We start from the raw sequence: 22193 nt of genomic DNA, 5'->3' as shown, positions 1-22193 counted from the left end.
AGAGAGAGAGAGAGAGAGAGACACACACACACACACCATAAGGGAGAAAAGCAGCTGTATTTATCTTTCTATGCCTGGCTTATTTGGCTTAAAATGATCATCTCAAGTTCCAGTTTCATCCTACAAATGACATACTTTTTTTCCTTCTTTATGGTTGAATAAAACTCCATTGTATATGCATGTCGTCTTTTCTTTACAAACATCCAGTGATAGTTACCCAGAATGGTTCCATAATTTGGATCATCTAAGTATTGTTGCAATAAATTTGGATATGTAGGTATCTCTATTATACCAATCCTTAGATTCATTTATTTCCCTTAATTGTGTCAGCACAGACGAGTCCTCTAGTTGACCAAGAGTAGTTGACTAAGGTCACATTGCTAAATCCATCCTAGATCACCTGAACCTAATGCAAGAAAATCCCTATCCCCAAAATATAAGCAATGCTGTTGTACCTCATGTTAGCCAAATCCTAAATCCTTTGAGTGATAAAATATAGCTCTTATATTCTGGTTGCTTGTGTGTTACAAACAAATTGTAAAAATAAAATACTAGAATCTAAGTTACAAGTGAATAAATGAATCACAGTTTTACTTATTTTACTTGTGTAATAACAACTCAGGAAAAGGTGACTAAGAAATAAATTTATAGCTTAGACAGGTTTACGTTTCATCACTGACATCTATCTCTAAGGATGACAAATTTGAGAAAGTTATATTAAATGTAATATTTTAGAACATTTCTGTCTTCTTTCTTACACAATGAAGGATAGAAGTGCTTGTAGTATGAGGTCAATGAAGTTGAAGACACAAGGCCATTCAATTATGAACTTCAAATGCCATGGAAAGTTCTATTTCAAACTCATTTAGTATAAAAACTAATGGTCTCTTCATCTTCAGAGCTATTCATTAAAGAACAGAGAAAAACTAGAAATTAATGGATGATGAATCTGGAAAAATTCAAATTACCAATACATTAATGTTATTCTGACATCAAGAAATCTCATGTAACCAAATGATCTTTTTACACACAACCAAACATTAAGAGGAGAAATAACTGTGAACGGAAGTAACATGCTTCTTGATTAATAATAGACTAATAAAGGGTGACATTTGAAAACAAACAAACAAGTGATTAATTCTTACTTAGTTGACACACACTACTGACAATTATGAAGTTACATGAAGCTCATTACAAACTAAGCTCATTACAAAAGAAAAAAGATGCGGACAGGCAACTGTGGCTCTCAATTGGTGATACTAGGAAATGACCTTAAAGTGCTCTGAAATCTGATGTTGAATAAATACAATTGAAGTTTTCCTAAGTTTGAGATTCTGAAGATGGTCATGTATTATTACTGAAAACAATGATAACAGCTGAAATAAACTTTTCTAAATGTTACCAGTAAAAAAAAAAAAATTAAAAAGTTCTAACCTCCCAGGGGAAAAGCTGTAATGTTTCCTTGATTTTGTGTCTTGGTTATTTATCTATTGCTCTGGCAGCACCACAACCAAAGCAATTAATAAAAGAAAGCACTTAATTTGGAGCTTACTATTTCAGAAGATTTGAGCATGTTGGTGGAGCAAATGCATGTAGGAACTGTTGAGAGCTCATGCTGTCATTCACCACCACTAAGCAGAGAAAAGAATGCTAGAAATGGTGTGAGCCGGATCCCAATTTGGGACTGTTGCTGGACCTTCTTTTTCTCAGGCTCCTCTCCATTTCCATCCATGTAATTCTTTCAGACATAAACAATTATGGGTCAGAGGTGTGACTGTGGGATGGCAACCCCATCCCTCACTTGATGTCCTATGTTCCTGCTGGAAGTGGGCTCTATAAATTCCTTCTCCTTAATGTCAGGCATTTCATCAAAGCTGAGTCCTGGGAGTCTCTCACTTCCCAGATCTCTGGTGCATTCTGAGGGGTCTCTCCAACCTCCAGCGACAGGTCCAAAGTGACATCCAGCTCAAGGGCAGGTCCCAAGGCCTGACAATATTACTGAAGCTATGGAGCACTCACAAAAAGGGACCTACCATGACTTCCCTCTGAAAGACCCAACAAACAGCTGAAAGAGTCAGATGTAAATATTTGCACCCAACAAATGGACAGAAGCAGCTGATCCCTGTTGTTGAATTAGGGAAGGCTGAAAGAAGCTAAGGAGAAGGGTGACTCTGTAGGAGGACCAGCAGTTTTAATTATTCTGGTCCCCTGAGATCTTTCAAACACTGGATCACCAGACAGGCAACATACACCAGTTGATATTAGTCCCCCCAACACACATACAGTAGAGGACTGCTGAGTCTATGTTCATTCAGAGATGAGGCATCTAACCCTCAAGAGACTGGAAAAAAAAAAAGAGACTGGAGGTCCCAGGGACTTTAGAGGTCAGGTGGGCTGGGGGTTGGGGACATCCACATGGAGAAGGGGTGTGGTGTGGTGGGGAGGAGGTGTGGGATGTGTAGCAGTCAGACGGTGGATGGGGAGGGACGGGGAATGGAATATGGAATGTAAAAAATTAATTACAAATAAAACTAAGTTTAAAAAAACCACAAAGTATAACCTCCAAATGCAATAGTGTACAATTAAAAGTCAATATGAGAAGGAAATTTGAAATTTAATTTGGAACTCAACAAATATGTAAAAAAAAATAAAAACATAATTATAGCTAGTGAGCCAAAGAAGAAATAGTGATGGATAGACTCTGATATTTTCTGTGTGACCTAAATTAAAACAAGTCAGGACAAAAAAGACAGACAGACAGACAGACAGAAGAAAGAGAGACACAGAGAGAGAGAGAGAGAGAGAGAGAGAGAGAGAGAGAGAGAGAGAGGAAGGAAGAAGGAAGGAAAGAAATGGTATGAGTCTTTTGAAACCTTCTTCATTGATGCACTTCTCCAACAAGGTCACACCTCCTAGTCTTTCCCAGACAATCCCACCACCTGGATCCATATAATCCAGTATTTGATCCTATGAGCCATTTTCATTTTAAGCACCACAACATCACATGCATACCAGGTTCAACTTTCTTCTCTATTGTCTTGAAGCCCTTATTTTGTGTGCTAGAGACTAAACTCAGAGCCTCAGGCATACTAGACAAGAGCTTTATCATTAAGAGATGCTCCTTTCCTGATTATCTTCCCAACCTTTCTACAATCATTTACTATCCTTTCATTCACTCACAGTGTAGCCCAGGCTGGTGTCTTCCTGACTCAGCCTCCCAGACCGTGAGATGATACATGTGAGCCCCCATTTCCAGCTTTAGTTTAATTGTTTTGAATTTTAACCACTTTAAAGCAAGTTTGAAATACTTGTTCATCTTTATGCCTGGATGGTATTTCATTTTATTAACATATCATATCTTATTCATCCATTGATTTTTTAATGGACATCTGTGCTGTTTCTACCATTTATATTTTATGAATAGTAGCACTATGAACATCACTATACGAAGGGTTATGTGCTTGCTCTTGGATCTTCTCAGTATACACTGAGGCGTGGAATTGTTTTGTGGTAGCACAGCAGCCATGTAATGTTTTAAGACATGCAAGTAAATATTTAGAGTACCAAAGGAACTTGAAAGACTCATCAGAAACATTAAAATAATTTTGTGCTGTGGTAGTGATTATTTGTCTTGATTTTGTTGTCTAAAAGAATCCTGGTAACTGTTCCTTGTTCACAGTGCAAATGTTGTGTCAAAAATTCCAGAGTCGCTCTAATGTGGCTTAACAAAGTTTGGATTTTCCCTGGGCACAGATATGTCCAATATCTAGGTTGGTTGCTTGTCAGAGTAAGAGAGGGGAGGGGGAGATTTTTTTATTCTCCAGTACAATTTCACACACACACAACCCTGAATTCAGTCTAAATCCGTGGTTCTCAAGTTGTGGGGCCTGACTTCTTTGGAGGGTCATACATTGGATATTTACATTACAATTCATAACAATATCAAAATTACAGTTATGAAGTAGCAAAGAAATAATTTTATGGTTGGAGTTCACCACAACTTGAACTGTTAGAGGATCTCAGTCTTAAGAAGGCTGAGAACCTCTGATCTAAAAACCCTCAGGATATGCTGTTGAACCCCATCTGATCATGATCAGAAAGATAGCCATGAACATTGCTGGATGACAGTCTGTCTGCTCTTCATAGCTCTCCCTCTGTCTACCTTTCCATACCGCCATTCTCTCACTTTGTCCAGTGTCTCGGGGTATGTAAGCCTAGGTCATATTACCTATTCTCCATGCTCTTCATAAGTGGTGAAAGAATCTTCAGGCTCCAGAGACATTATCATCAGGTTTTGAGGGAACCAATTTCCATTTTCTATGTCAGATAAACTTAAATTACTAAGCATGAAGCACTTAAGAATTAAAATAGCTTTATAAACCTAATATTGCATGGCACTCTAGATGATCCTACACATACACAATATCACTTAGTTCTCTGAAATATGTGAGTGCTGACATCACCTTGGGTTTATATTGAGGAAGTCCACATCCAGAAGAGTGCAGCCAGATAAGTTAAAAAAAAAATCAAGTTCAGCTCAATGGACCTGAAACATGGGGCATCCAGTACACAAAAACTTTAGTGCTCTTCCACCAGACCAGAAGAAAAAGTTGATTCAAACCTGATTGGTCATTTGGATTCTCTGTATAAAGAATATTACTCCAAAAATCTCTATGATTAGTGTTTTGCCACATAAAAAAGAATGCTTACATGAGAATATGCAGTTCCTAGCCCTTGAAAAACATAATCCTTCTACTGTCCCAGAGGAATGAAGAGGACAAATGTTCAAGCAGGGGGTTATTCTGTAGGAAAAGGTGAATGTGCCTTTAAAAAAAAAAAAAGCCTTCATTATTTCACGAAAACAAAACCAGAAAATAGTTCTTGGTGCGAATTTGAGGTAATCCAGGTGCAGTGTGGGCTCTGAGAAGTTTCCCTGGAGAGGTTTTGCTCTGCAGGTGCATAAATAATTACGACAAAAACCATGTCCCCATATGCCACAGTTTCCAAGCTGTGAATGAGAGAAAATCCCTATCTGAGTGAACTATGTTTTCAACCCCACTCCAAAGTTATTTAGTGAAATGTTTAGTGTTTCTGTGGTCTTTCTCTCTCTCTCTCTCTCTCTCTCTCTCTCTCTCTCTCTCTCTCTCTCTCTCTCTCTCTCCCTCCCTCCCTCCCTCCCTCCCTCTCTCCTGAAAGTATAGCACACCTCCTTCAATCAGAGAGGAAAGAGGACAGGATGCTGAGTTCTGGTTATAAATATTTCATTGTACGCAGAGAGGAAGATCACAGAGATGAGTTGAGTAGCTGGGAAGCAAATGTGATGTTGTTTACAGATCCTCAGAGGAGAAGCATAGAAAACTGCCCCCACCAGCCTGCTGTCTGCTGGGCTTTTACACTGCCAAACCTGGTCATGAAACCCTTTGTGAACCTCCTGGCAGGGGAATGTTTCCAGGTGAGCTGGGAAACACAGCATCTGAGAATGCTAACTTAGCCACATTGGGGAGTACAGTGAGAGTGGCTGTATGGTGCAGAATATGTATTTTGAGAAGGGTGGTCTGTAGTAATTTCATTTAGAAAGGCTATACCTTCATGAAAACAACAGTTGAAAAACATAAATGGAGTATTAGGCGGATTACCTGAAGCCATTTTTTTTTCGCCCTTCCCCCCCACCCCCAAAAAACCTCCAGGTTGTTAGAAAACTTCAAGTCACTGGATTTTAACATCTTTTGTGATTACTAAACATTTTATTCCACATAAAAGCACAGATATCACATATCAAATCCTCCATTCTCAATATTGCATCTCTGCAAACTAAAAAGGATGGGGTAAAAAGTACCTGATGCAGCAGACATTATCAGATTTCAGACTATGCTGGCCAAACCCCTTAAAACCCATCTGCCCAGGTATGGCTACTCATCAGCGGGAGAAAAAGACAAGCAGGGGGTGGCTGTAACTGTGTGGGCTATATAGTTGATGGGGAAGCTTGGTTCTGTCTTATGTAAGGTAGAATTTTGAATTTTTTTGTTTTGTTTTTGTTTTTGTTTTTCGAGACAGGGTTTCACTGTACAGCCCTGGCTGTCCTGAAACTCACTTTGTAGACCAGGCTGGCCTCAAACTCAAAAATCCACCTGCCTCTGCCTCCTGAGTGCTGGGATTAAAGGCTTGCACCACCACGCCCGGCTGAATTTTGACATTTTTAATAACTTAACCTATATGTTTATATCTGAGTCATCATTTTAATGACTTTTTGTGCTTCTAAAAATATAATGCACAAAGTCCTGTGTTTCCAATATTGAAAACTCAAATTTTCGGAAAGTCTATGAGAAAGGACTCTTCTGTTCACACACAGACACTACAACCACAAAGATATCTATGTCCTCACATCGGTGAGCTCTGACTTTTTTCTTTTCTATTCCTTTCTTATTTTATTTTAAACCCCCACTACTGAGCTGGGACTTATTAATTTTTTTGTTCTTGATTGATAAGTCACTGGCTTGTTTGCTTCTTCCTTTCTTTCTTTCCTTCTTTCTTTCTTCCTTCACTTTCCTCCTCGTCTTCCTCTTCCTCCTCCTCCTTTTCTCTTCGGATCTAAATTCATTGATTAAAAGGCAATGTGGACTAATTTATATATACTACTGAAAACATGAGCTAACTTACCCTTTTCTATTTCCCAAAGGCCAGTGGTCACTTCCATTTTATCCCATAAACCACTACATATTCCGGAAAGTCACACCTTGTCTTCATTTTTTGAATAAGTCAATGAACTAGGGAATAATCCACCACATCAGATGATTCAGCTAGTACAAGAAGGAGCCTGAGTCTGTACCAGAGCCAACCCCTTACTGAAGCAGAGACATGCTCACATTGAAGTCAGTTGGCATCATGACCTCCTATTCAGTCAGACACTTTCTAGTGTCTTTCTAGTTCAGAACTGAATCAAAATTGCTTTTGTAAAACACATCGAATTGTCTTTTGTTGAATGTCACACCTACATGACTTAGTTATTCATAATTTTTTTCCTTGACAAGAAAGAGAACTTGCTTTCTGATATTCTAAAATACAGAAAAGGGATGTCACAAGACTAAGAAGTAATTATGTCTACTTGTATTTTAGCCAGTTTTGAATTAAATCAAACAAAGCATGTGGGGTCTTTTAGGACCCTCTTCCTAGGATATCTTATTTAGACAAGATTTTACTGATAGCAAATCCTGCTGTTCTTACCAAGGATCATTTAACACACAGAATGTGCTTTTGAGTTGACAGTTTTATCAGACAATTATTTACCATAAAATTCAAATAAATCAAGGTTAAATCCAATCTTTTAAAAGTGTAGAGAAGTAAACCAACTGGACAGTCTTTGCAACAGCTTTAGAAAACAAACTCATTTTAAGAGAGTTGTAAATGATTTTATCAAAATAGAAATTGGTGTGATTTTTTTGCATATGTCTCAAAATGTCAGACTTTTTTCAAAATAAATTATTTCTGCTATGTACATACATTATTTAGCCTAGTTAATTGGGGTGTGTGTGAGAGAGAGAGGGGGGTGTGGTTAAATAAGAGCAAAAATATTATGCAAGGAAGAGCTAGAACAATCTTCAGTGAGTACTCCAGATCGGATCTGGAATGGATGGCATGGGATGTCACTCTGGAAGTGCTTCAAGCAAACTTACTTTGATCACACCTGAAAAGTGGCTGAGGAATGACTAACACCAGGCAAAAGAAAAGATGTGTAGTCTGCAATTTGTCTTTCTACTATGACAGGAAACAGTAGATTTTTAAAATTCTCGGGTCTTTCATGATGCATATCAAAGATATATTTGGTTTCTTCTTACCCTATGTCTTAGTTAGAGTTAACATTGCTGTGATGAAACACCATGACCAAAAGTCAGTTGGGGAGGAAAAAGTTTATATGACATACACGTCCACATGATAGTCCATTACTGGAGGAAGTCAAGGCAGGAACTCAAGCAGAGCTGGAACCTCAAGGCAAGAGTTGATGCAGAAGTCATGGAGGGCTTCTGATAACTGCTTTGTTCCATGTAGTTTTCTTAGCCTGTTTTCCTATATAACACAAGACCACCAGCCCAGGAATTACACCATCTACAATGAGCTGGACTCTCCCCATCAATCACTAATTAGGAAAATGCTCTACAGGTTTAGTTACAGCCTATGGTATGGAGTCTTTTCTTAATTGAAGTTCCCTCCTCTCAGATGTCTATAGCTTCTGCCATTAAACTGTCTTACACAGCTGTACTGATAGATAGCAAGGTAAAGAACTTGTTAGATCTATAACTCAGATATGACTCTTGTACACGAAGTTAATTATCATTATTTGTAAATTCTGTAGTTGCAAGTCCACCATGTGGTTTTTCCTCATTCTTGTGCTCTCAGTTGGTAATGTCAGTTTGAAATGCCACCCTCTACACTGTAGTGCTGAGATGCTGTATGGTGTGTGTGTGTGTGTGTGTGTGTGTGTTATTAAGGTGCTTTATTAACTTAACATTTTTAAACGCTAATGAGAAAGGATCGACAACTGCAGAGAAGCCTTGGATAGTAGAAAAAACTGAGGAATTAAATCATCCTGTATATTTTTAAAGATGTATTGACCTCAGAATGAAGGAGTTACATTGGGAAAGAGGTTTTGTCTTTGTTTCCATAGGAGAAGAAATGTTGTGGATGCTATCAAAATTGACAAATATTAGATTCAAACAGGAGAGATCTCCTGAATGCGAAGGAGCAGTAGTTCATCAGATAGCTCAGTCATTTAGTCCACACTAACGTATAAAGACTAACAAATGTCTTTTTCTTTGATCAGGCATGAAAAAATAAAAAATAATAATATTTCCAAATGATAAGTTACCAAAGGCACACTTGCCTTAATGGCATGAAATTAAGAATATATGTTCTTAAACCACGTACCTTAATTCCATGTTAGAGTGATAGACTGTAGAGTGCCACATGGGCTGTGCCATCTTGGACATCAGGTTTTGAGGTTTTTATCTTAAAAACAAAAAGGGGGAGAGCTTTGTTGTTTGGCATTAAAAATACAGTTAAGAAATTTAACATTTTTTTTTTGTAAATTCAAAGGATACTACATTTCAAACTTTAAAAAAAATCTCTAAGAGTCAAGGTGATTTGGAACTAAAATAAAATAAGTGAGCAGGGCAGTGCCTTTCATTGAGCATGCCTGTAACCTCAGCAGAGACAGACAGATCTCAATAAGTCATTTGTTTTCTAAATTCTTGAGTTACAGTGAACCAGGTGGTGCATGCCTTTAACACCATCGCCCTGAGAGAAAACTCAGATAAGTCCCTAATTGGTATGTTTGCATACTATAGAAATCACATGCCATATTCACAGATTATTAAAAACCCTCCACAGGGTACTAGAAAGGTAGCCAATTTCCAGTGGTGACAGGAACAAAGAAAAGTTTCCTGACAGCTGGTAAATTCATCTCCATGCATGCAACTCTGATCAATATTAAACCAGATGACACACCAATTATGGATATCATATTTAATGGAGAATTATCAACTGGGGGCTCTTCATAAAGCAAAATATAGTGCACCAATATTTGCCTGTTGGCTTCTATTGCAAACACTACCTAGCTATTGTGTTCCTGCAGGTAGGTTTAAAGATCCTGGTGGGTTGCCCTTTTGCCTCCTGGGTAGGGGGCAGGGAGGGCTGTGGGGCCCATAGTTGGTTGGTTGGTCAGCCTGTTTGGTGTTAGATAAGCTTTATGCAGGTACCAGGTACAATGTTGTTGGTTGTTGGTGCTGTGCTAGGGAAGCATTCATGAACCCCAAAACACCACCAAGGAGACTCTGATGTAATCACATTAGTCTCTTTATTATAAACCAATAATCCGCAGGACAGTTTGGTGAAGCAGTCCTGAACTCTCATCAGGACAAGGTTTTATAGAAAATGAAAGCAAGTAAGGGTGGGGTAGCACGGGGGTGGGGGTGGAGGCGAGCAGGGGCATCCACCCTGTCAAACATCTAACTGAATGACTTGTAAGCCAATTGGTGACTGCTCTGAAGCAAGACCGTACTCAATCATGAGTTGTCTGGAAGTACATCTGAAACAATCAGCCTAATCGTTGATTAACTCTTGGTATAAGTAGCTAGGGAGTAACTCTGTCCAAGAACAAGTTGTGGTATCCTTCTTGGTCCTTGTGTTTACTTGCAGGTCAAATTCTCAGGCTTTTTTTTTTTTTCTTTTAAGATGGAGGCCAGTTCCAAGATGGAGTAGGTTTGGCCTCTCCTTGGTATAAATGAGTCAACATGATGGATCAAATATCTTGCAGCAATATCCATTGAAAAGGTTATGTACCAACTGGTTGATTGAAATCTTGATACGAGTGGTTTTCAGATCCTTAATCCCATGTTCCCTATGGGCAATGGTTCTACATTTCCAAACTTGTGTTTGTGATGACTTTTAGAAAACCTAAGTCCTGCAAATAACAAGAATTGACTATATATTAAGGTGTATCACTGTTTTATTAGTTCTTACTTACTGGCTTTACTTCTCTGTTAAGTGTATAGGATAGCAAAGATATTCTCCAAATTAGAAGGCTGCTTCACAGAAGTTTTATAATCTCATGAGATTCAGTCTGTTGCTTGTTGGCACTATTTGCAGTGTAACTGGAGTCCTATTCAGGAAGTCCCTACTCAAGCTTATATGCATGGAGGTGTATCTATGGCTTTTTCTTCTAGCACATCTTAGAGTTGATTTTTGTTTAGAAGGAAAGATTGATCTAGCATCACTTTGCTTTTCCATGGGGATGGATAACTAGGTCTCCCAGTATTATTTGCTTTAGAGACTATTTTCTCCAGTGTTTATTTATAGCATTTTTTGTCCAAAAACTGGGTCATTTTAACTCTATCGGTTTATATTTGGATCTTCTATACCATTAATCTTTGTGTGTGTCTTTGGGTCAGTACTATACTATTTTTGTTACTATGTTTTTGTAGTGTAATTAGGGTGATACCTTCAACATTATGCTTTTTGCTTAGGATTGCTTCTTTCTATCTTAGGATTTTATTTTATTTTATTTTTTGTGCTTCCACATGAATTTTAAGATTGTGTGTTTTATTTCTGTGAAAAGTAGAATTGCAATTTTGATGCATACTGAATTGAATGTATATGTTGATTGCTTTTGGTTGGATGCTCATTTTAATAACATTAATTATTCCATTGCATAACTATGTGAGAGAGCGCTTTCAATTTTCCAATGTCTCTCAACTACTTTCTTTACTGTTTCCTTAGATTTTTTCATTGCAGAAGTATCCTGTTTTTACTACTATAATAAAATACCATGACCAAAAGTAACTAGGGGAAGAAAGTTAATTTCATTTACTCCTCTATATCATAGTCCATCATCAAAGGACGTTAGGGCAGGAAACTGGAGGCAGGAACTGACACAGAAATCATGGAAGAACTTTGCCTACTGGTTTACCCCTCAAGGCTTGTTCAGCCTGCTTTGGGTTCAACCCAAGTCCACAGATGGAACTATTCACAATGCACTGAGCCCTCCCACATCAATTATTAAACAAGGAAATGTCTCAAAGACTTGCCCACAGGTTACTCTACTTAGAGCACTTTATAAAATGACGTTCTCTTTCCCCAATGACTAGAACTTGTGTCGAGTTAACAAAAATCTAACCAGGACAAGAAGTCTACTGCATGCATATTATGTTTGTTCCAAGAGATTTGTATGGTAATTGTGAATGAGGTTATTTTTCTATTATTTTTAAAAATGTTTGCTTTTTGTGTACAGAAAGGCTATTGATTTTTTGAGTTGATTTTATATCCTATTTTGTCAGAAGTGTTTATCAGATTTTTAAAAATCTCAAAAAGAACATACATTCCTTTGAGTACACACACACACACACACACAGAGAGAGAGAGAGAGAGAGAGAGAGAGAGAGAGAGAGAGAGAGAGAGAGATTTCTTTCCTTTTGCTAGCACTTTTATTTCTGTTTCTTGTCTTATTACTCTAGCTAAGATTAAGACTTCTGTTGAGTAAAAATGGAGAAAGTAGCCAATCTTGTTTTCTTCTGGTGAAAGTGTAAATTCTTGGAGTTTTTGTCCCACCCCCACCCCCTGGTTTATGTAAAGTTGGCTATAAGTTTGCCATATATAGCTTTTTTCAAAAGATTTATTTATTTGTTTGTTTGTTTATTTATGTAATGAGAACACACTGTAGCTGTCTTCAGACACACCAGAAGATGATATCAGATCTTATTACAAGTGGTTGTGAGCCACCATGTGGTTGCTGGGAATTGAACTCCGGACCTCTGGAAGAGCAGTCAGTGCTCTTAACTGCTGAGCCATCTCTCTAACCCCATATGTAACTTTTTTTTTATGTTGAGATATAATTCTTTAATTCCTAGTTTCTTCATGGAATTTATCATGAAAGAACATTAGTTTTTTTCTCAAAAAGCCTCGTTGCATCACTTGACATGATCCTATGATTTTTTTTTACCTCGAATCCATATATGTGATATATTGCATTTATTAACTGGGAGAACAATAGGAGCTAACAGAATTGGACAAGAGTGAAAAATAGGAGAGTAGGGGTATATTAGTAAAATATAAACTCAAAGCATACTATGTATTTGTGTGAAAGATATCAAAGATATCATTGTATGACCTAGTGGTCTTGTGTAATGTGTGTTTACATGTGTGTGTGTATATATATATATATATATATATATATACACACACACATATGCACATAGATATTCAGACAGTCCAGTTACTCTGGTAGACTCCAGAGATTCAGGAAAAAGGTCACATTCTCTACCCCGATGTGGTCTACTATATATTGTGGATTCACAGTGCAATAATTATATAAAGTAGAAAAAATGTATACTACAGGTGTTTTACGAAGAAAATGTAATTTTGTGCTTTTAGATTTGACTTCATTTTCTACAATACTTAATGAAACAGAAAAGTGCAGTTATTTCAACAACACGTAATAGTTTACTTCTGCATGCTTGCAATCTGTTCTGGGTTCTAGGAAGACAATAATAAATTAAAGCATCAACGATGTGGTACACTACAGGTGCAGATCACCTACTAAGGGGAGATAAACACCATGGAGAGGATAATCCAAATAACACCATACAGATGTGTTGCTTAAGAATGTGAGAGAGATTGCGAAAAAAAAAATGATGCTGGAGAATGTAAAGTAATGAATGTATTTACACTTCTTTATAAAAAAGCATAATTTTGGTTATGAGTCATGTTGGTCCCATGTTGTTACAGAAATACACTGTGGTGAAATGCTTCTGTCTGTTGCCAAAATGAACACTGAAGAAAAATGAAGAAAACTGAAGAACTCCAACAAAAAGTTTGCACAGCAGAAGTAGCCAAACTCTTCTGGAATCTTTAATTCGTCCCCAGCCTTCGTAAAACAAAAAGTAAGAAAATGTAATTTTGCACTTTTAGATTTGACTTCATTTTCTACAATACTTAATGGAACAGAAAAGTGCAGTTATTTCAACAACATGTAATAGTTTACTTCTGCATGCTTGCAATCTGTTCCGGGTTCTAGGAAGACAATAATAAATTAAAGCATCAACGATGTGGCCTTGGAATAAATGACAGTGGTTAAGTATGCAAATGAGTGGGAAGGAAACTAGTTGCCACTGATGGTATTTATGACCATGGTATACAATTTAATAAGGCAAATGATGGATGGGGTTCCTGTATGGCTCCTGACTACCGGAAATAGTGTTATTGAAAAACTGCTTTGTAGAGGTAGCCTGTGTATAAGAAGTATAGAAAATCTTAAGGACTGGTAGCTTATGTCAGTTAAGAAGAGGAGTGAAGGGGATCTGTAAGGAGTTGGGGAGGGACAACTATAATCAGAATATATTGTGTGAAAAATCAATTTTCAGTGAAAAGAAAGAATTTCTTAAAAACACCCTTTCATATTGGGTTTTTTCTTAGATATGAAATGTAAGGAAATTCATCAATGGAGCATAGACCTCCTCAAATTTCGTGTTTAGGGCACTAACTCATAATAACACAGCTTAATAATATTTGAAAGTCTTAACAAAGTACAGAATGCAGTTTTATGAACCTCATGATTCTTAGGTGACTTTGAACTCAAATGTCATGGACACTTTCCTTCCTCTACACCAGATTCATTTCAAAAGCCTTTGGTGATAAAGTAGGCTTAGAGTAGCAGTTATATAGGGTCAGATCATTGAAGACTTGGGAAATTTTACAAAGTATACACATGTTAAGCAGGAGTAAAAGTGAATGATACATATGACAGAACAAAGAAAGCACAGCAAAACGCCAGAGAAGTCTGAGACTTCAGGCAAGGCATCCAGCATCCTTTCTACATCCCAGAGGATGCAGGCACATATGTCTATGTGAGTGTACATGTATATTTCATGTGTGCATGTGTGAAGGTCCATATTGGGTGTCATTCCTCAGGTGCTATCTACCTGACTTTTGAAACAAGGTCTCTCATGACCCTAGAGATCACCAAGTAGGTTAAACTGTCTGGCCAGTAATCCCCAGAAATTCAAATTTCTATGCCTCCCCAGTACTTAGATTACAAGTGTGTGCAACCCACCCCAGCTTTTTTTACATGAATTCTGGGGATTAAACTCAGCTCCTTCTGCTCACAAATCAAGCACCTTACTGAGATGTCTCACGACCCAAGTTTTGAAGTTCTGAGAGGAGCATTTTAGCAACACATAATAAGTGACTGATTAGTACATGCCACATGTGACTGGGCCTGAACTTAATACCATGGTTCTAGGTATCAGCAAACTAAAAACAGAGCTACCTATAATAAACTGCAAGTTAACATTACCTTCACAACTCAGAGAAGTGAATCTGAAAAGAATGTCAGAGAAAACCTAAAGCAATCTCATGTGTTCTATAATCTGTCTTTTCAGCCACTGGCCAACATACAACTGTAATTAACTAGAATTATTTAAAGGGAGCTAACAGTTCTAGAAGTGGTTGGATTCTGAAGCAATAAGAATAGTATAAGCCAAAAAAAAAAAAAAAAAAAAAAAAAAAAAAAATTCTGTCTTATTTTGTTTACTCCAAACTTTGGGTATTGATAATTTTAGGGAGATGATGTTAGTACAACTTTAAGGGAGTGAAGGTATGAGGCAGGGAAAAGAAAGATAAAATAGAGGTGCTGTCTAATTATTGTGAACATGAAAGATGCAGCCCCTTAGATACTTCCAGTATACAGTCCTGAAGATCTTTCCCATTTATCCCACTATGGAAAAGGATTGGGGTATTTAGCCAACTTCTCACAGTTGTCTTGGCTTAATGTGGACTACTGTCCAAGGAAAAATGGGGAAATATGGATTCTCTGGCATTTATAGCATACCAAGTGTAGGAACTAAACCATAAGAACAGCCAAAGGAAGTGCTTGGGCACAATCCATATATCTGGCATCAGTATCCATCATTAGATCAGCACACAGTCAACTTGAATGTCTGAGGTCTGTGGATAGAACAGTCTGGTTCTGCCAGGCCAACAAAGGTAGTGATGCCATGAGCCAGATACTATACTAAACCCTTCATTTATCCTTTACCATTTATTTCTTTTACTTGTTGGGTACTCACTCTATACCAAGGCAACAGATGGCCATAAGTCCATATCTCCTCTGACAGGTGCGTTGACATTAGAAGTGTGATTGTAATGAGCTCTCTCCACTGGGAGGGGATGGAATCGAATTTACAACTCAGACTTTTTATTTGGAAATTAAACAGTGGAAATTAAGAGCATCCCCTTCTGAACTGCTTCCATCACTCTCCAGGGTCTGTGTTAAGGCTGGTATGCTCCCAGTCAGCAGGTGTGGCCAGCTTTAGTGTGCGGCTTAGCAAGCTAACATTAGCATTTCAAGCCTTAAAGACACAGAATGGAAACTTGATTATGGAAAGAAATACTGGAAAACGTGAAAATTAAAAATTCACACTGTATTACGCAAAATATGGAAAGAAATACTGGAAAACGTGAAAATTAAAAATTCACACTGTATTACGCAAAATATGGAAAGAAATACTGGAAAACGTGAAAATTAAAAATTCACACTGTATTACGCAAAATATGGAAAGAAATACTGGAAAAGACTGAATTTAAAACCTGAGCCAACGTCCTCATTCCTGCTGATGCAGAAACATTGGCCTTCACTCTTCATCCCCAAACATTTTGATAATTCTTTGATCCCTATTTCTAAAAGGTGAAATGAAATTTTAGAAAAAGAAGCAAATAAGCATAAAATCACAATTAGAGGGAAATCGATACCATAAGAAAAACAACCATATGAAGTTTAATGAGTACTCTAATTTATAGTGCATTAACTAATTTAATTTAAATTTTTCTTTGATAAGCAGAGCATCGCCATTGTGTCTTTCAAGTTTCTCTCTAGAAGTAGGTCTGTCTTAAATGTGTATCTATTCACCTACAGAATAAATGTAGTGTGAAATATAAATATCGGAATGTGTTGACATTTATGTTTCTTCTGTCATGTGCTCTGATGGTAACTTTATACACATTCTTTTCTTCTCATTCAAGAGTTTTTCAGAGAAATCCAAGAGTGGATTATATAGTAGAATAGGAGGTAAAGGTGACAAACATCAGTTTCCTGGAACTAAGGGATTCCCAGGATGCAAGCAGTTTATTACTAAATTTATTTGCTCAGGCAAAATGGTATACCTGGTCATATTAATTGTATGCACGCCGGCTTTGCACATGATCTAAGCTCTTTCCCTCAGAGGCGCTAGCAATTTCTACTTCCAAACAAGCAGTCTGTGAGGGCTTCCATTCAGGAACGATTTCTTTTTCATGCTTGCTGTTCTCCATATCTTAACTTTTGCCAATCAGCTGAGTGTGAAATGGAAGCTTGCTGCAATTTGATTTCCCTGGTTACTAATGAGGTTTGGCAACGTTTCGTGTATTGTTCACCATTCGTGTTTGCTGTTCTGTGAAGTGCCTTCCTTATTCCCATCTTCCCTCTCCCTTCTGTGGAATTGTTATTGGATTCATCTCATGCATCCTGTCTCTCTCTCTCTCTCTCTCTCTCTCTCTCTCTCTCTCTCTCTCTCTCTCTCTCTCTCTCTTGCTTTTACCATCATTTGCATTCTATACCATTAGCAGTGGTGCATTTTAGATTGAACAGTTCTTGTGAGATAGCATCATGGTTAGCAGTCCCCTAGGTCCTTACCTACTATCTGCAATAGCATCCCAAAACTCAGAACAAAAAAATTATCCTAGATATAAAGATATCTCTAGTTAAATGGTTCTGTTTGAGAAAAACTAATCATACCAACTCCTATCAGTGGGAAGAATGAACATGGAATAAATTCCCTCGCTATTTTTCTTTGATAAGCTCTTTCAAAACCTATTTGTCTGTACATATTCAGAATTAGTTGTATGAAACCTAGCAGAGGCATTGCTGTCCACTGGCTGCATAGCTCACAGACATGTAATGACCAGAACAGTAACATATGAATTTAGCCTCCTGTAGTGTCCTGATTCTTTACCTTCTTCTTGTCTCACCTATTTTAGGATTATATATTCCAATTCAAGTGTTAGGACAACTGTTTGTCTTAGCATTTCCTTGGGAAAATGCACTAATACAGACAGTTATAGCAGAGGTGTCCTGTGGATAAGATTGGAACTGGATTACTAACCTGTCAGAAAGTAGCAGGAATAACATTTCTTAGTGGTAAATTTTGATGAAAATAAATCCCGGAATGTAGCCATAGCAGAGTTTCTTTAAAGTTACTTAAGCTTTCACAAGTAGCAAACTGTGTTACAGCTTAGGAACAGGTCAGGGGTTGGGATTTCTAGAAGTTACATACACAGTGAACATTGAAATGGTGATTATTAAGTACCTTGTCAAGTAGGAGTTCTGCCTTTGACCCATATGAAAAAAAATGTGACACTCTTGGGTTAATTGCCAATGTAAGGTATGTTCTGAAAACCAAAGAGCATATACAGCAAGTTCATTGCATTCTAATCTCTGCAGTCATCCCATATTTGTTTGAATAGTTTGATGAAACTATTTGGTATAGCCCTCTTAGAGAAAGTGTAACACTAGGAGGAGTTGTGGAGGTTACATCCCATTCCCATTTAGCCCCCTCTTTGCCTGATGATGTGTTTTCAAGATGTGAGCCCTTAGCTAGTGCTCCAATGCAATTCCTGCCTGCTGGCTGCTAAGTTCACCGCCATGATGGCAAGTTGCCTTGGTCAAGGTGTCTCATTATAGCAACAGAAAAGTAACTAAGACAATATCCTACATCAAATAATTTTTAAAAAGGCTCACTTTCTTGACATTCTTTTTTCTCTCATTGCTCTATTTTTTGACAATTTCATATATGTATATAATAAATTTGGACATTTTCTTCACCCATTACTTTATGCCCTTCCCTTCTCCTTCCCACTGAAATCTTTCTTACCCAAAAATTTCCCTTTTATCTTTAAGGTTTTTGGTTTGGACCATATATATTTAATTGGGGCTACTTTAGTGAGCTTGGGCAGTGGGTTATTAATTAGAGCATGGATAACTTGTCAGTAGCCACACCACTGAAAAAAATGACACCCTCTACTAGCATCCATTAGCTACCAGTAGCCCCTCAAGAAAGGAAGGACCTCATGAGCTAATCTATTTCCATAGTGAAATATTTACAGGCCCAATCATATGCGGGTATTCTTTTAGACAACCATAGAGACAGTTAGTTAATAAATTCAATACCTATATCATGATTAAAGGACATAATTTTGCATCTTGCCATCACATCCTCCATCTCTTTTGTTCTAGCTGTGCTTTTGTCTTTTGTGTTCTCTGGACTTTGAACAGGATAATATAGAGGACCAAGCAGTTAACCGTCACTGATACTTTTCTCAGCACTTTGACCAGTTATGACTCTGCATTAACTGCCATACATTGCCAAAAGAAGCTTTTTTGATCTCTAAGTATTTACAAAGTTGTTTAAAATTGAAAAATGTATATTTTGCATAATGGAGTACTAGGTTCTCATCTAGAACCTATAAACTCCAACACCCTAGGCACTTGAGCAGATTTTCTGTATCAGACCTAAGTACCTTCTTGTGAAACAGGTATGAAATTCAATCAGAAAGCAGTTGGTCACCCCATGATAGTTGTGCAAATTTTATAACCATAGATTCATCTTGTCTTAAAGATAATTACCATAAGTCATGGAGTCCAGGAGCTAGTTAAGACTATTGATAACTTTTCTTTCCCAGAAGCCTGCATAGTACTTTCTGTGACCATGAAGCAGCCACAAAGAAGGAAGTTTGCTATCCCTATGCACTATAAGCAAAGCATGTGATCTCTTCAGCAATGTTGTCTTATCATATAGTTCTGGTGCATGACCAGAAGTAATGACAGTATCATATATTGTCTTAGGGGCCTCTGCAGCCTCCCTTGCCAACAATTCATAAGGCAATAGGCCACACTGTCATTAGTTCTTATTAAACAAACTCTGGCTTCTGGGATTGGCATTATGTACTTACCTAAAACACTACCATTCAAACTCTTTTTATGATGAGCTTGCAAAAGATAGTTATCTAAGTGGCTTTTCTGTACAAAACCTTCCCTGTGTCCCCTCTTCGCTCCTAATACCACCCCATCCTCTTTACTACACCCATCTCTACATTCATATCACAAATGTCATATGATCCCTGCTCTCTTATGACAGAAGTCCACAAATAAGAGGAAATATGCAATATTTGTCTTTCTGAGAACTGATTATCTCAGTATACTTTCCCATTCCAGCCATTTTCATACAAATTTCATAACTGTACTTTTTGACCTAACCTGTATGAATCTGGGTTCTAGATTCAGTCCCAAGGTGGAGTACAGAAGACAAAAAAGAAAGAAAGAAAGAAAGAAAGAAAGAAAGAAAGAAAGAAAGAAAGAAAGAAAGAAAGAAAGAAAGAAAGAAAGAAAACGGTAACAAAGAGGAAGCGTCAAAAGCTGAGGTCAGGAGGATTCCAAGGGCTGATGAGCCAAGCCAGAAAGCTTATTAGCAGCATGGCTTTTTTATACCCTTCAAATGGGAAACCAGAAAATAAGTCAGTAAAGAGTATCAGAGAGCAGAATTACAGGGAGCTTAAAATATCTCAAGTTCTCCTTGAGTAAGGTACATTCTCAGATGGCAAAGTATTTCACATCTCAGTGTCTGTATCATCTGACCTCATATATATGGGGGAAATGTCAAGTGTCAGTTCTCAGACTACATCTTTGCAAGGCTCTCACACCAATCTTTAACTGCCCTTTCCTGACCTGACCCTAGCTAAGAGGCAAAATGCCCACATCCCATCATCAGTGCCTCCATGCCTTCTCCAATCCATTCTAGACCCCAGCAATTTTTCTTTGCATCTGAATTATGTTTGACATGTATATGCATTGCACGTTTAATACCCATTCATCTGTTGATAGACACCTAGGCTGGTTTTATTCCCTGGCTATGTAAATTGAGCAGTAATAAGCCCACATGTGCAGGTATCTTTAATGGAGGATATAGACTACTTAAGAGTACATGCCCAGCAATTGTAAACGTGAGTCTTAATAGACGTGCCCTTTTGGATTTTTTTTAAAGTAACATCCACTGAATTTCCTAGCGGTTGTAAGAGTTCACACTCTTACCAACAGGGAATTAAAAAAAAAAAGGTTCTGCTTTCCCCACAACCTTAGCTGCACTTGTTGTCAATTGGGCACAATAAAATAGAATCTTAACATACTTTGGTTTTCTCTGTAAAGGTGTGCACCACCATGCCCAGCTTAATAAAATATTTATTAGCTCATACATTTCTTTGTTTGAGAACTCTGCTTAGTGGCAAAGTCCATTTTTGTTTGGATTGTCTGTTTTCTCAATATTGTGATTTTAAATTTTTTTCTTTGTATAAACTAGATATTACTTCTCTGAAAGGTTTCATCTCATTTTATAGACAGTTTATTACCTAAATTAGTAGCTTCATTTTCAATACATATGTTATACCTATATATATCATGAGGTCTTGCTTGTCAACTGTTGGCTTATTACTTCTTGAGTTACCAGAATCCCCCTCAGAAACTCCTTATCTAGGAATATGTGTTTCTAAAATATAATAATCCTGAAGTGTGGGGCTGTAGGGTGTGGGGGAAGAGGGGGTAGGGAGAGAATGTCCATGTCTGGTCAGAGTTCCTGTGCTCTGGGCAGGTGGATGTGGGAGGACTGCCAGATGCTTTCCACGCAGCTCTGGATGGGCATCTGGCTGTGTGAAGTCACTGACCCCACATGGCAGGGAGTGGACAAAGAGCAGCCCCTGTACCAGGTTCTCAGTCTCCGACATCCCCTGGATATGGCAGAAGAGCTGAGAACAGAATAGGGGCCCTGGAGCAACACTCTCCCACAGGGGAGTCCTTGAAGAACAGAGACAATTTATGGTTTTAGAGCTTTATTGTAGAAAGGCAGGAGGAAAGAGAAAAGGTAGAAAGAGAGAGAGACCGGTCTGGCCAAGAGGAGAGAAGGGGGAAAAAGAGAGAGAAAAGAAAGGCTTGAGAATAAGAAAGGATAAAGAGAGAGAGGTAAAAGCTTACAGAGTAAGAGGGAGAGTAAGAGAGTGAGGAGGGGCCAAACAGCCCCTCTTATAGTGGGATTGTTATCTTGCTGTTGCTAGGTAACTGGGAAGAGTCTAGCCTGAAGGTCAGAAGCTTGGGACACTGTGTACATGACTGTCAGCCATGAGCCTCTACTGTGGGGTCTGTGGTGGCAGTAAGTTCCACAGGAGTCAGGGGCCCAGGAGACATGAGGGAACGCCTTCCATCCCATGTAGGTGGGAATTACCACCCATCAGGTTCTACCAGGGTTCAGATCTCAACCAGCCTGTCTGTGCATAACCCATTGCCCCACACTGAATTGTACTCCTTAGTTTTCCCCTGGCAGCTTCTGAATTTTGTGTCTTTTGATGAAGTCTTTGCTCCATTTGCAGTTGATTTTTGTGCAGGATGAGAGACGAGGATAGTTTCATCCTCCTACACATCGACATCAGTTTCAAAGATGCTGTCTTTTCTCCAGTGTGTATTTTTGGCCTCTTTGACAAAAATCAAGTGGCTCTAGTTGTACATTTTTGTATCTGGGTCATCTCGGTATTCCACTGATCCATGTGTCTCTTATTGTGCCAATGCCATTCTGTCT

The 22193-nt window shown here is 38.0% G+C and overlaps 1 protein-coding gene across 7 annotated transcripts in view; it reads left to right on the top strand.

Annotated features, from left to right (window-relative positions):
* Pak5 (p21 (RAC1) activated kinase 5) overlaps nt 1–22193 on the top strand; it is a 303671-nt gene that overhangs the window by 116367 nt on the left and 165111 nt on the right. For 5 of the 7 annotated variants that reach the window (XM_021155661.2, XM_029474644.1, XM_029474646.1 and 2 more), the window contains one exon: nt 13273–13427. The gene's annotated coding sequence lies outside the window, so the exon portion shown is untranslated. Of the gene's footprint in view, nt 1–10222; nt 10324–13272; nt 13428–22193 lie in introns of those variants that run through there. The other 2 variants (XM_029474648.1, XM_029474643.1) reach the window with 2 other exon arrangements.

Source organism: Mus caroli, chromosome 2 (assembly GCF_900094665.2).
Source record: "Mus caroli chromosome 2, CAROLI_EIJ_v1.1, whole genome shotgun sequence".
Lineage (NCBI taxonomy): Eukaryota > Metazoa > Chordata > Mammalia > Rodentia > Muridae > Mus > Mus caroli.
The sequence above is the reverse complement of the archived record's forward strand: the minus strand, read 5'-3'. Positions and strand labels throughout refer to the sequence as shown.